The 15,403-nt window shown below is 35.7% G+C and overlaps 1 protein-coding gene across 1 annotated transcript in view; it reads left to right on the top strand.

Annotated features, from left to right (window-relative positions):
- The first annotated feature begins 11,668 nt into the window (after positions 1-11,668).
- LOC115448757 (protein singed) overlaps positions 11,669-15,403 on the top strand; it is a 54,863-nt gene continuing 51,128 nt past the window's right edge. The window contains exon 1 of the mRNA XM_030176310.2: positions 11,669-11,927. The gene's annotated coding sequence lies outside the window, so the exon portion shown is untranslated. The remainder of the gene's footprint in view (positions 11,928-15,403) is intronic.

The following is a 15,403-nucleotide window of genomic DNA, read 5'->3' as shown; positions in this document are numbered from 1 at the left end:
TCAATGACCTATACGTACGCTAGGTAAGTAAAATGTAACCAAACATAATTGCTTATTATTTATGCAAAACTTTAATTGTCGTGCGTTGAATTATGCTCACTTCAATATGGAGCCGCATAGCTAAGAATTATCTTTTTGCCATACACCAGTGCTTATTACAGACAATTGCTTGCGATTAATCGAGTGAAGTGTTGGTAAAAGTCGTATAAACGTTATAATAGCGTTTGCTAACGATGTTTTTCAATTTTATAATAATTGAAGGCTGGAGAATTGAATTATGATTGTTTTCCAATCATCCTTACATCATGTAACATGCCGTTACGCTTGTACACGTAAGCGATGGTACAATGTTCCAACTCTGATTTCTATTAAGCTACGTTTAGATTAGCAAGAAAACTTGCAGAAGTAAGTATACCTCCGTAAACAATTTTTACTGTGTAAAGAAACACGGCAAAGCGACTTCTGCAAATTTTGTCGCTAGCAGGACTTACGAGGAATCGCATGTGTATAAAATTATTAAAATATTGTCGCTACTGTAAAAGCATCCAAAAAGCTGCAAGAACTTACTAGCCTAAACTTATGTTTACATGTTGCTCGTCCTAGTGTGAGTTAGTAGACTCGCGCCCTTTCGCAGCATTATGATAATAATCAGTGTTCATTGTACATCAATGCCAATTGAATTAAAAGATTATAATGTTGAACAAAGTATTTCATTCAATAAATCCAAACTTTGCTGATTCTCTACCTTTATGACTCTATGTGCGCTCTCTTTTGCAAAATTACACCTGTCACAGTTAACAACAGAATACTATGCGCTCGTTCTCTATACACTATAATTATTCGTTTTTAATTTGAAAGAGTAAAGCGACGTTTCGCGTGTGAATATTTTTTATAACGTGGCAATGTGGTTGCCAATTTTATGCTTGTGTATGTGTCGATCCCATTATTGCCTGGTTAAAGCTTTCTAGAGTCGCTTAAATCAAGCGACATCCTTTAATTAACATATTAAAGTCTCTACATTTAAGAGGCAGGCACGAAGTTATACAATACAATTGTCGACTGTACCCCCTGGAGGTAATACTTGTGCGCTCGGTCCCCATACAGAATGCACGCCCATACATGGGGGGACATTTTGCCGCGGCTCTAGTCACATAGTTTTTATATTTCATGGTTTCCAAATTTGAGGTCTATAAGGGCTCGCGAACATTCCCTGGCCCTCTCCCCTCCACCCATCCCAAGACGGTACCCCTGATGGTACTCCTTCCCCAACCTTTCCTTTCCCAACTATCCTCTTCCAAAATTTCTCCAGGGCCCTGCAGTCGTTAAGCCGGGGTAAACCAGTATACCGTTCATAGTCTTCTCTCGGTGCGAACTATGGGTTCCAGTATAAAAAAAAATTGTAGACTATAGGCAACTAATCATAAGTATTTAGCAATAGTTTTTATAACGTAATTAAACATGCAATTGCTAACATAACAACACGCTTGTTTCGTGAGTCGTATATATTAAAGAATTGAAGCGGATTAACGAGCTATAAAACGCAATAATAATAAATAATATATTAAATAATCGTCTTAAATTTCCTCGTACGAGGAGATGACATGTTCACACGACACAAATTTTAATTCAACACAAACATTTTAATTAATAATGAAAATTTACAAGATGGAATAAGATCGGACACGAAACTAAATTATCTAGCCAATTAATCACGATGTTTTTACGTCGTTACTATCTGTGGCTTTCCCGAAATGGCGGCAAAATATAATATGGCGTGCGACGAGTGCGGTGCGCCGACGCGACAGCATGCGCAGCGTCGTGAATGTAAACCGATCAACGGAGATGCGGATATTTTTCAGCTGAAACACGCTTGGTAGTATATGCAATAAATACAGATCAACTAAGGCTACTAGTCTAGCACAAAAGCAGGAGGTAGTACTAACATTAAATAGAATTACTCCAAACTTCCAATACATAAAAGTAATTGCAGCGCAACGTAGGGTTAAGAGGAATTAATATCTGACTAGTTCAATAGTTGTAAATGATGTTCGGCCTTTAAAGTAGACTTACTAATTAATTAAAAAAGTTAATGGGCATGCGTAATTTGCATCAGACAGTAACCTACCATGTCAACGTTCACCCTAGAACCTGGCAACCATAAGGTTATTACATAAACTGGGGGAAAATTTAATTCTACGATAAAAACAACCATTTTCTGCCATACCATCTTACTCCTGATCGAAAATGGCTGTAGATATCGCAGCACTACAATAATCGTAACGTAATTGCTTAAATCGATATGTCATATTTATACAAATACTAGAATACACAGACATCACAACGCATCTCCTGCTTTCATCAATTATGATAATGCGGTGTCTGCGGCAGCGCACGCATCGTGCCGTCCGTCGCCGCTTCACCTAGGGTTGACACTTGCAAGGTGTCCTAGTAACACCAGGCATCACATGTTTTTTGCAGTCTTGTTCTAATTATATAGATTTATGTCTTGCCTTTTATTTTCAAAACCTAATTGGCTTTCTATTTCGCACACCCGTAACAAAGCTTGCCTAATATTGAAAAAAGTTCTTTGCTGATTCCATGTTAAGTCTGCCAACCCTAGTCTCACCGAATTCCGACCGCGCGGGCTTAACGATGCTTAAACTAATAAATTCGACGCACGCGCCGATTATAATTGCAAGATATCCTATTAGACATGTAACAGTAGCCGTGAAAATACTGTATGCATCATTAGACGGATTTTGCGATCAGAATTTAATCGCACGATCACATAAGTATGCTGTTAATTAACGATTGTCAATTAACTTTGGTCTATAAGAGTATTTTTTATAAAATTTAATGACACAATGGCCCGGTTCCCTTCCGATGAAAAGCTCAAAAATATTTGCAACATTCGGCAGACATTTTGCCGGTATAACAGTGCCTACAAACTGTTTAGTGGTGGAAATTGATCAAATGGTCGCACCCGTTACCCATTATATCTACTATGAGAATCGACTCACAAGAATTTTATCGTTTATGAGGTCTAGCTCTTAGTAAAATATGTTTACTTTATACCAGTGTCTCAACTTCTACATCGCACGATAATATCAAAAGATAATTATGTTAACATTACATTAACTCTTCCATCCAGTCAACAGAATAGCACATTGCATGAAGATTTGGACATATCAGATCATGATAAATTGATCGATGATCGAAAAACATCGCTGTAATTAGTTCATTAGTGTTATAGCTGTATTGTTCAGTATTAATAGTCGATGAATTTTTCATCACGCCGTTTCTTGGCAACGTCGGGAAAGCGAGAAATATTTGTGATCATTAACTTTGGGTGTTTCATACATTCATTTTCATTATGCTTTGTGGAAAAGTATTCAAGTAGGACTGATTTAATTTTTCCCATTTGTAAATAATAAGGCACAGTTCAAAATCATTCATTTTGTCATATACTTACTAGCTACGATTTCGAAGTGAGCTATTCGATCATATCTTTTTCGATTATCGCGTGTGTATCATAATAGTCTCGTCGCTTCACACAACGACCAGACAAAACTGAATGGCAGTAAATCGATGAGCCAAAGTGCGTAGGGACGCTGCAATGTACGTCGCGCACGAGGCGTCGAGGAATGGAAACTGTCTCTTAGTTCGACATTATAATTAGACTGCATTTTTCATCAGATGTCGGGTCGTTTATGCTACATCTGATCTGTTAACACTCCTAGCATAGAACTCATAAAGATAACAGATAATGAGTAGCGAAAGCGCAACAAAACATTCCTAATTAAAACGCCGGCGCGCACCGAAATTGTTCGCTTCACGCTCTTTTACATCGACCTACAATCCTGCGGCCAATTTACTAAGATCTCTGTAAATCTTACATCTATCTCCTTAGAGATACTCGCTACTTGTATAGACAGGGGCAAGGGGGCTCTACGGTAGTTAGTTATGAACATTTTATGTTTAACGGCATCAAGCAGTAATTGGCGTCTGATACTTAATAAAGACATTTTCTATACAGCCAGACTTGGGTAAAAAATGCTAACCGTATGCGTGGTGTTCTATCAAGAATGGAAAAAATCTTTGTGGATTAAAATGTATCACGTCTGGCCCAGATTTACTTTCACACCTTAAGTGCGTAATGGCTAAAATTATTATGCAAGTTTTCCCACTGACACCAAAATTCATGCCCATGGGTTCTACTGATATTCTTGGGAGTTGGGATATGAGACTCAACTTACCTCTCCTATGACTTACTAGCTTACACACGGGGCTCAGAGCAGTGCTGTATTTGTCAATAAGCCGCGGCCTAGGGAAGGCATAATTGCAATCTGGAATGTTTTCTTTTACTACAGTTACATGGGCATCCGCATGTAGAACATACGGGGCAGCATAAACTAAGTGAGGTTCAGAGATAGCCTACAAACCGCATAAGGCCAATGTAGATAATGCGTAGTCGTAGTATGCGTAAACTCATCTAATAGTAATCCAAGAGGCCAAGACATCAAATTATGAGCATATTACTTCCAAGCAGCTGCTGTTAATGATATGACCACACAACCATAGGAGCCTTGAATCCAGGACTTTCCAGTCTAACCGTTATCAATGCGATATACAAAGAAATCTACTTACCTGTATTATTTTGATTTGCATGCACATGAGGCGTTCGATATCAGCCATCTTTCCGCTAACCGCTCTTCAGTATCGTAATGTGTTGCTATCTATTGTACATCTGCATTTGCCGCTGAATTGTAGATTTAGAGAAAGTAAAGCTTGTATGAGATTAATGAAGATATATGATCTAATAGCTTTTGTTTCGAAACCCGTTAATGAAGATTCGTATATAATTGTGATTCTTTATAAAGGTCCCTCGACAAACCCTGGCAGGGTTATATGTCATGTTAGTATCTAACTTCAGATCACAGCTTCATGCACTTTCTAATCATTTGTAGGTACGTAAATTTATTTATAATTGATAATCCACAATCTAGGAAATTAAAAGAACCACATTGGACTTTTTTTTTATAAAATACATCAGTGTCAGCTACTTGAGGCTTGCTGGATTCAACCAACAAGATTTTTCTTCCTGTATATCTACTCGTAGCTTATGCAACCCTGGTATTAAATAGGCATTTTGAACTTCAACCACAGTACAGTGAGCATTGTATCGGCACCCCTCTGCTTTAGGGGAGGCTAGTTTGCAGGCAAAGTCAACGAAATGAGCTAGTCTATGTTCACAATTTATACCTATTTGCATACCTAAATATATATGTATTTACGTAGTAGCATCCTTTCTCTCCGGGGTAAGAATAGTGTTTTGTTTATTGAAGCTGACAATCCCTTCGTACCCTCAGGATATGTCAGGGTCTCTTCCATTTCACAAATTAGTCTACGAGCGAGATGAAATCACTTTGGGTATATATCTATGTTTCGTATAGAAGTAACATTTCTCGGTATGATAAAGAGACACTAATGAATACTTGTAGACTATGCACCTGCGCGCTTCGCGTATAAAATTCCAGACACTTTTCATGATTATTTTCCAGTAGATATTTTAATATTAAAAGCTGCAAAATGGATGTTTTGCCAATATTTAAACTGAATTGATATTATAATCTTGTTAGCTCTCCGAATGGCTACTGTTACTAACGAAGGAACATTGCGTGGTAATGTGCATGTTATTATAATTATTTCTAATGTATGCGTTACTTGCGTGAGTTATGCCCATAGGTTCCTTAGTGTACAGTTTATTGCTACCAACACCCTCTCATATTTCTTTTGCATCGACTTTCTCGTGCTCTAGAATCTAGCTGATTGCAATTAATTATGTTCAGTTCATTTGATTCTGTGTTGGGTTATGTGCGTAAATTTACAACTATAGAAACTTTATATACTTATATCGTAAATCGCTTTTTGGTAATAATGTAGTCTAATTACACAAAACGTTGTACCTACCTCAATATTTCCAAAAAAGAACATTGACAAATGTTAGCTTTTATATTCTACGTGAAAAAAATTGGCGCGAACCGCCATCATTAAAAAGAATTCGCACGCACATTCTATGAATATTTCGTGCCCATATTCCGTGAACGTAATGATTGATGACACGACTGGCTTGATTTACTAGCTGACGATATGCGACAGAATTGTCGGTATGTGCATGATATGCCTACTGTAAAGAGCAATGCGCATGCGCGCGCCGTTTTTGCACGTGAAACTGTATGAAATACGCCTCTCGGTCAGGTATATGATGGCCGGTTTCTTCGAATTGAGAACGAAATGCTCGAAGACAGATAAGTGGAATATATAAATATTAGAAGTGATAAGCTGGAATTTAACTTTATAGGAAATTATATTTTTTAATTAAAGGCAAGATGAGCCAGGTCGCTTCGCTTCTTTCTATGCCTTCCTAGAAACAGAAAAATACTGGCTAAAATAAATACTGGCCCTGCTTTGAGTAGGTATATCACATATGACTTCTTTTATAATTATTAGATTTACATTGAAGTTATAAATTCAATGTCTTTCAAACAGAAACAGATCTAATAATGATGCCATACCTACAGCGCAGGAAATGAGACTTAGGTAAATATCTAAGTACTATCCAACCAGACAAACAAACAGATACAACAAGTTGTAAATGGATAGCTTTTATAAATTTTCACGGTAATCGAAGAGTTAAGCGGTAAAAAGTTGAAAAGATGTGGATAAATTAGGGTAGGCTGCCGCTGGAAGACCAGGGCATTAGGATGAATACCGTCGTCCTAGATAGATCATATCTATATACAATTAAAAAGTACTTACTCAAAGTGACATCAAATTATAAAATTGACACCAAGTTGTTTTTGAAAATGCATAAAATATTAATTTGCGAAGTTGTCATACAAATTTTGACAAGTCACGTCGACCATATTAAACATGGCGGAAGCGTCATGGCGCCGAGCCGTGTTCATTCCGCAACGCTATTGTAAGCAAATCGAGTGGCAGTGTTTGCACGCGCCATCGACTCCGATGGTAATGATAATTATTCATCAACACCTCGCTGACGCGGTGATGGACAGTTTTCTAGGCCATTTGTCTCTGCTTTCAGTCTTCAAATACTTGCGTTTTTGCTGTAGATTTCTTAGCTTGTCATGGCAATGATCTTTGGTACGCTGCAGTTCTAATAACCGTCGATCATAAGAGATTTCACGTCTCTCGACGGCTTCTACAATTATGCCTATCTAACCATTCATCTAGATATATGTAGGCCCCCGCTAGTACCTACACTGGCTAATCCCAGGTACACGATTCCAAACGTACTCGTTGATGATTTCGAACTACCTACTAAGTACTTGTTTTCATGACGTTAATAGTGGATATAATCAATCATACTTTATTCCTGCGTTCCGAGTAATATCCTCAAACATTTAATATATTATGTACATATCCCGCCGCGCCTGATCAATTAGTAATTAATTACCTATTATAATACTTATAATTTATTGACCACTAGATGACCCGGTGAACTTCGTATCACCTACATACATTTATTATTGTTATTTATTGTGAAACACAATTTTGCCATACAATACGTATGTTATCATTATCTGTCTCTCGCTAGTCGAGAGTACGGTTTGCACGTGAAGTAGCTCGTCGTACATTTGATTAACTTCGACTATCTAAGTCATCTTCTCCGTGGCATTTTGCGACAATAACGATAAATAAAGTTCTCACGCACTGATAAATTGATGATAGATTTTAATAATAGTCTTGAAATTTATTTATTTATTTTCTATTTTTAAGAACCCACTGACACTTTTACACTTTATTTATTTCTGAAATGTTTTGTATTTGAACAAAATAAACCAAAGAAATCGGACCTCATAATACAACTATGAAACAGACTTATTTCTGAATACATCTACTTAGTCTGGCCATAAATACTGTTACACTTAATTATAAAAAAATATTACATTTGAATTTCGAATCTGTCATTTTTATACGATTGTTCATTGTGTTTTCTCATTTTGGCGCCAATACATTGTAAAATATTTTGCGATATTAAAATGGTGTGGGGTGATAAAGAGAACCGAATCGCTGTGATAGCATTACACAAAGTAGGTATGGAGCCAAATGCAATTTTTAAAACTCTCCATACACTTGGTATTAGTAAAATGTTTGTGTACCGGGCTATTAATAGGTACAATGAGACCTCCTCTGTTTGTGACAGAAAAGATCTGGCCGTCCACGTAGTGTTCGTACGAAAAAGGTGGTCAAAGCAGTAAGGGAAAGAATTCGAAGAAATCCTGTCCGAAAGCAAAAGATTTTATCTCGGGAAATGAAGATAGCACCTAGAACCATGTCGCGTATTTTAAAAGATGACTTAGGACTTGCAGCCTATAAGAGACGCACTGGCCATTTCTTAACTGATAATTTAAAGAAGAATAGGGTGGTAAAATCGAAACAACTACTGAAGCGGTACGCAAAGGGAGGTCACAGAAAAATTTTGTTTACGGATGAGAAAATTTTTACAATTGAGCAACATTTTAACAAACAAAATGACCGTATTTATGCTCAAAGCTCTAAGGAAGCTTCCCAATTAGTCGACAGAGTGCAACGTGGACATTATCCGACTTCAGTGATGGTTTGGTGGGGTGTTAGCTATGAAGGAGTGACTGAGCCATATTTTTGTGAAAAAGGTATCAAAACATCGGCACAAGTGTATCAAGATACCATTCTTGAGAAGGTAGTTAAGCCCCTTAACATCACCATGTTCAATAACCAAGTATGGTCCTTCCAGCAAGACTCGGCGCCGGGTCATAAAGCTCGGTCCACGCAGTCTTGGTTGGAATCGAACGTTTCGGACTTCATCAGAGCTGAAGACTGGCCGTCGTCTAGTCCCGATCTTAATCCGCTGGATTATGATTTGTGGTCAGTTTTAGAGAGTACAGCTTGCTCTAAACGCCATGATAATTTGGAGTCCCTAAAACAATCTATACGATTGGCAGTGAAGAATTTTCCCATGGAAAGAGTGCGTGCTTCTATTGATAACTGGCCTCATCGTTTAAAGGACTGTATTGCAGCCAATGGAGACCACTTCGAATAAGCTTTTATATTTTTAATTGTTTTATATTTATGTATTAAACTGACACACTGTAAAAGTAATAAATGTTATTTGCAGTTAACAATTTTCTTTTTTCTTTATTACAATATTTATGGCAAGACTAGGTATATATATGTTACAGTTCTTTATTTCTAAAAAGAGAAAAGACATGAAATGTTTGACAGGTAGGAACATTTTGTATTGAAAACTTATATTGTCGTTTTTATTATTTTCCGTTATTTATTATTTATGTTCGTCACCGTTTAATTCATCCCTGGACTTCCACAAAAAATTCAAAACCAAAATTAGCCAAATCGGTTCAGCCGTTCTCGAGTTTTAGCGAGACTAACGAACAGCAATTGATTTTTATATATATAGATTAATAGTTAACAGTCACTTATTTATGATAAGTGATAGTATTGTTTGTTTATTGAAACTCCGTAGCTTGTAAATTATTTTTCTCAAAATACTAAGAAATTCTCCGATATTATGTTGTGTATTAGTTTACCCAGATTTATGTCAGACTAACTAAAGCAATAAAATTGATATGTAAGTACTTAATTTAATGTTGTAAAATAAATTTTTATATTACATAAATTAAAAATACCAAAAAAATTACCTTTTTCAGTTATTAAATTTTGAATCCAATATGTGGCTTTGATGTGATAAGTATGCAAACGAACATTTGAACAAACAAAAAATATTTTTTACTACCTATCTATTAAGTGGGTATTTATTCCTGGTGTTTCCCATTTTTTATATTAATAATAAATATACAGACACGGACACTCTGCGATTTTATTATAGGTATAGACAGTGGGCCTCATTCCCTCTACAGGGCATATGCATCTATTACTGCGTTCTAATCGAAGGGCAGGTTTGAGAGCCATAAGGTAAAAGGGTTAAAAAATTCTTATTTACATATATTATTAACTAGATGACCCGGTGAACTTCGTATCACCTACATACATTTATTATTATTATTCATCGTGGAACGCAATTTTGCCATACCAATACGTATGTTATCATTATCTGTCTCCCGTTAGTCAACAGTACGGCTTGCACGTGAAGAAGCTCGTCGCACATTTGATTAACTTCGACGATCTAAGTCATCTTCTCCGTGGCATTTTGCGACAATAACAATAAATAAAGTTCTCACGCACTGACAAATTGATGATAGATTTTAATAATAGTCTTGAAATTAATTTATTTATTTTCTATTTTTGAGAACCTACAGACACTTTTACACTTTGTTTATTTCTGAAATGTTTTGTATTTGAACAAAATAAACCAAAGAAATCGGACCTCATAGTACAACTATGAAACAGACTTATTTCTGAATACATCTATATATATGTTACAGTTCTTTATTTCTAAAAAGAGAAACGACATGAAATGTTTGACAGGTAGGAACATTTTGTATTGAAAACTTATATTGTCGTTTTTAGTATTTTCCGTTATTTATTATTTATGTTCGTCACCGTTTAATCCATCCCTGGACTTCCACAAATAATTCAAAACCAAAATTAGCGAAATCGGTTCAGCCGTTCTCGAGTTTTAGCGAGACTAACGAACAGCAATTGATTTTTATATATATAGATGTTCAATAGCATAGCTTCCTATAGAGGGGCCCTATATATAAATTTGTTGGAGGGCCCTTCAGGACAGTGCGAACTTATGGGCGCCTGTTTAGTTTAATATAGGTATGGACCAAAACTGGCCAAGAGGGGCACTAAAGCTCGGGCGGGGGCTTCGTATCATTGATACGGCTGTCCGCCCCTGTTAATTTTACAAGTAATTTGTACCTACAGTCTGGATAACCACCGTACTTGAGCCAAATACTAATTGAACGTGAACTTCTTGACCGGTCCAAGACGATTCCAAGTTTTCCAGGTCATCGCATTTCCTTGCACAAGATTATAAAGATATAACAAAGATTTATGATTAATTTGAAACACAATAAAAATATTGTCATTGTATGTATAGTTAGTTTACCTTCCTAGTATAAAAGTACAAAAGTCTTGTAACTCTCGCGAAACTGCTGAACATGTTTTCTAAGCGTTAAATATATGCAAATTGTTCTGTATGATACCGTTCAGTTTAACTCTACTTTGCTTTCCAAAGTTGCAGTTACAACTTACGAGAAAGTACATGTCTAAATAATGAGCACGTATTAAAACTAGCGGATGAGTGACTTATTAATTTTTTCACTTTGCCTCTGAATATTTATGTCTAACTTTTAAAAAAGTAGATGGCGACACATACGAAATTATTATATTATGGAAAATTACCACTTTTTAATTCTGCATGACAGCAGGTTAATATTTTTAGTTAATTAAGAAGGTTATTAACATTTATGAGTGATTTTTATGTGCTGTAATATTTTTTATATTGCAGTAGTATTATGATATAATGCGGCATTTTCAAACTTTCACGCGCAAATTATAATCTAAATTAAATGTCAGTGATTGGTAGAGAATGGATGCCTCGATTTCTCATTGGTGGAATTCCTAACGGGTCTCTTGCAGCTACGTTCACTCGCGTCATCCCGAGCGGCCGGCAAGCGCCATCTTCACTTCATCTAGTCCGCCGCGAACAGCCGTGGGGGTAGTGTCGTTGCCAAAACGATTCGCATAAATAAAAAACATACCGGTGTTACACAGCCGGTATAACATATAACACAAAAATAACAATACAAATTACCAATAAGTGTACATTTAATTGATGAGTTGTGCGAACTGATTTTTAGTACTCAGTGCATCAGTGGTTTTCACGCGATCTCCGTGCCTGCATTTCTTGGTGGTGCAAGTAGCTCGAGTGTGAAAAGGTAGGTTTTTTGTTGTGTTTTTTTCTAGAATGTGTCTGTGGGTTGATGGCCGGGCGATGCCGGGCGCGCCGTTGCTCGGCACTCGGCTTGCGGCAACTAGGGGAGCCCGACACCCGACTCGGGCGAATCGATTGTCCCGGGATGAGATATACATAGGTAGAGGTCGGAATACGGAGGAGGGTGCGCACCCCAGCTCTGTCGTGCCCGCACACCTCCGCATTTGTCGTTTCATTTATCCGCGACTACCGACTAGCGAGTGCCGACTACTGACTAGCTGCGCCGCCAGCGTTTTGTTATGAATATGAATTATTTATAAACACCTTTGTTCAATGTTTTTTCAGCTTGTCTTCGATCATGCGGAGAGAAGTTTATTTTATGTTACAAGACGTGTTTGAAATCCTAATTTACATTGCTCGTCTACCCTCAACAGAATGCGGCCTGAATAGGTATAATGTACGCCAACACTCCGAATGACAGTTTTATCTTCATTCTTCAAGCCAACTTGATTTTGCGATTAGCCGATGCCAATACTCGTTTTGAAACTCATTGTAAAAGGGCATTTCTTTATCGTGACAAATATTTTATTTCTTATTTGCTTAAAAAAAGAAATATCATAAATTCCTTTTATTATAATATTCTAACTTATAACGTTTGAAATAAACCTTTTTAGGGAAGTTGGTACCTGTATAAAATTTATGATGGAAGTAAATAAAATTAATTTTCATTCCAATCACATTGTTCTATAAAATTTAATATAAATAAGGAAAAAACGTATCACAAGAAGATATTTATAGCTCCATTGTTTTATTGTATGTCCACTGCAGTCATTGTCAAGACACGCCTTTCCTGTGGCGTACAAGAACTGAAGAGGTTGGAGTCCTTACCATGTCTACTTCGTCAATTAATTTTAAATAGACTGGTAACACTCAAAATACAAACTTATATCCTCAGCAAGATAGGCAGAATTGCAAGTGGTGAATGCACAATACGCTTCACTTATTTCGGTCGTAAAATGTGCCCTATCGCCATATGGGGCAAAGCATCAACCCAAAGTACCATGTGTTTCGAATCGCAAACACTAAATTATTTTGTCCGGCCTGGCTATCCGATCAAGGACTTAAACACTTCAGTTTTAAAACTTGGCCGAATATGTGAAATACTTTTATTTCGCATTGTAAGACATTTTAAGACCAAGCGCCCGTATTTATTACTAATTTAAATGATGTTTAGTCTAAATAGTTGACACAGACTTCAGGATTACTATTAAGACACTAACTAAAATATCCAATGAAAAAAAATGTTACTTATAATAATTATCATAATGTTATGTAGCCAGAGACCGTCCCAAGTGAGTAGGCGCCGGTAAAATCGATCGTATTAAAGGATGTACCAGGCATTAGCATGCGTGAAAGTAATTTTATATGAATTATGTATATGTACACAGCGTTGGGGATTAGCTCTAATAATATATTCATGAATAGATAATATCATAATCCCATTGAAATATGTTTGACGAAGTACTTTCCTTTTATGAGGTGAAGTGAGAAAGCTGATTTTAACATAGGTATATTTAGATTACTTGTCGAATAAAATTGAAGGGATTTCTCAATTTTACAGTATTTAGTTTGTTCTAACTACTATCTGAGTTAGTACTAAGACGAGAATTGAACTTAATTGAACTCTTACGATTCTTTCCGCATTAGAGGATTAAATGCGTAGATGTGTAAATTTTATATAACTTGTTTTTTATTCATGTAACATTTTGATATACTACAAGTAAATTAGCATCTTCAAATAAATTAGCAAACTCAAATGCATTATTAATATTATTTTTTACGCGACTATTCGTAAATATTTTAGTAACTTGTTTCTTCTCATCGGTAATTTTCCAACTTATGTTGATGAAAAAATTATTTCCAAGAAATATAATTATGTCAAATTGATCATAAAGAGAAGTCTCATCTTAGGCTTTCTACACGCGATCATTCTTCAAGTCAATCTCGGAAATATGCAAAATTATCAATAGAAAATATATACTTTAGCAAATAAATAACATTTATACTTAGCTATTTATTGCCGCCAATAGAAGTGTTAACTGTAGGGCATGTTTGCCGCGTTCATTAGCATACAAATATTATTTCTCTTTCGGTTCGCGTGACAAAGTTGTATGAAGATATTTATTACACGTACGTGATTCACGCCAGTTTCGTGTATTTTTGCCTTTACTCAAAATTATGTTATTAGGCTGAGTGTGAATTGCAAGTCACCAATAGCATAAAAATTTAGAATTTTAAAATGAAAATTCTCAAGAACAAAATAATCGCAATTAAAATTATATGAATTTTTCAAAATGTAGATGTCACATTATTCATTTTGAATAATAAAAACAAATATTTGAAATATTTTCTCGTATAAAAAAATAAACGCAATACTTCTGAGGAATTTACCAGCATTTGACTGACAATACAGCTAGTAAACTGTAAAGGCACAATAAGGAAAAGTTTAAACAGGTACGAAGTAGGTGATTATTTATAGAATACGCACATCCTGCTCCGACCAGTTATGTGCATAATACTGTCATAATTCATGAATATTATCCAAATAAAAATTAGCACATTCTATGTATATTCTAATATTCTGCATTTTAAAAAATGTCACGCGTCCTCAATTGAAGATCTATGGTGGATTTTCCAAATGCACATGTATGGTGTTATTATAAACCCTCAAATAAAAGAGTTTACTATTTGTTTCTGTCAATTTTCTCAACCCCAGCTGAAGAACAAAGTAAGCTATAAAAGTTAGTGTTTCATTCTTCGGCGGGCACATAAGGCCATCAACCCCGATTGCCTCGAGCAATATACTATGGCAGCGGTTATGGCAACACATGCATTGGGTAGCTTTAACATACTGTATTAGATTTGTGCAATTCAATTATTAGTCTATCACTGCGTTGTTCCTGGTAAAACAATGTAAACCCAAATGATATATTGCCTACTAATGTTATAAATGTAAAAGTTTGTGAGGATGAATGTATGTATGTTTGTTCCTCTTTCTCGAAAAAACTACTGAACGAATTTGGATGAAACTTTACAGTAATATTGGTTATACATCAGAATAATACATAGGCTACAATTTATAGTGATTTTGTATAATTTGGTCATAATATAACAATGCATATCAAGTAAGTCGGATAAAAGTATATAAATCTTACTAAAGGTTTCTGCTAGTCACGATGCTACGTTGCCTATAATGTTATAAGTGTTTACTGCCTTGATGAGTTTATAACTATCTAATTGGATGCTTTTGCATTAAACGCAACCGGTTTTAATAAAAAATATACCTACTTAATGACCTAGCGAAAATAGTTATCATTTTAAACATTATAGAAAAAATCGTTTGTTTAAAAAAAGGTGCATAATGTTTCAGTTTAATAAAGCTACAACCATAATGTCAATGTATACTGTCCTAACAAAAAT

The sequence above is a fragment of the Manduca sexta genome, chromosome 12 (genome assembly GCF_014839805.1).
Source record: "Manduca sexta isolate Smith_Timp_Sample1 chromosome 12, JHU_Msex_v1.0, whole genome shotgun sequence".
Taxonomy (NCBI): domain Eukaryota; kingdom Metazoa; phylum Arthropoda; class Insecta; order Lepidoptera; family Sphingidae; genus Manduca; species Manduca sexta.
Note: the sequence above shows the minus strand (reverse complement) of the source record. Positions and strands in the feature narration are given on the sequence as shown.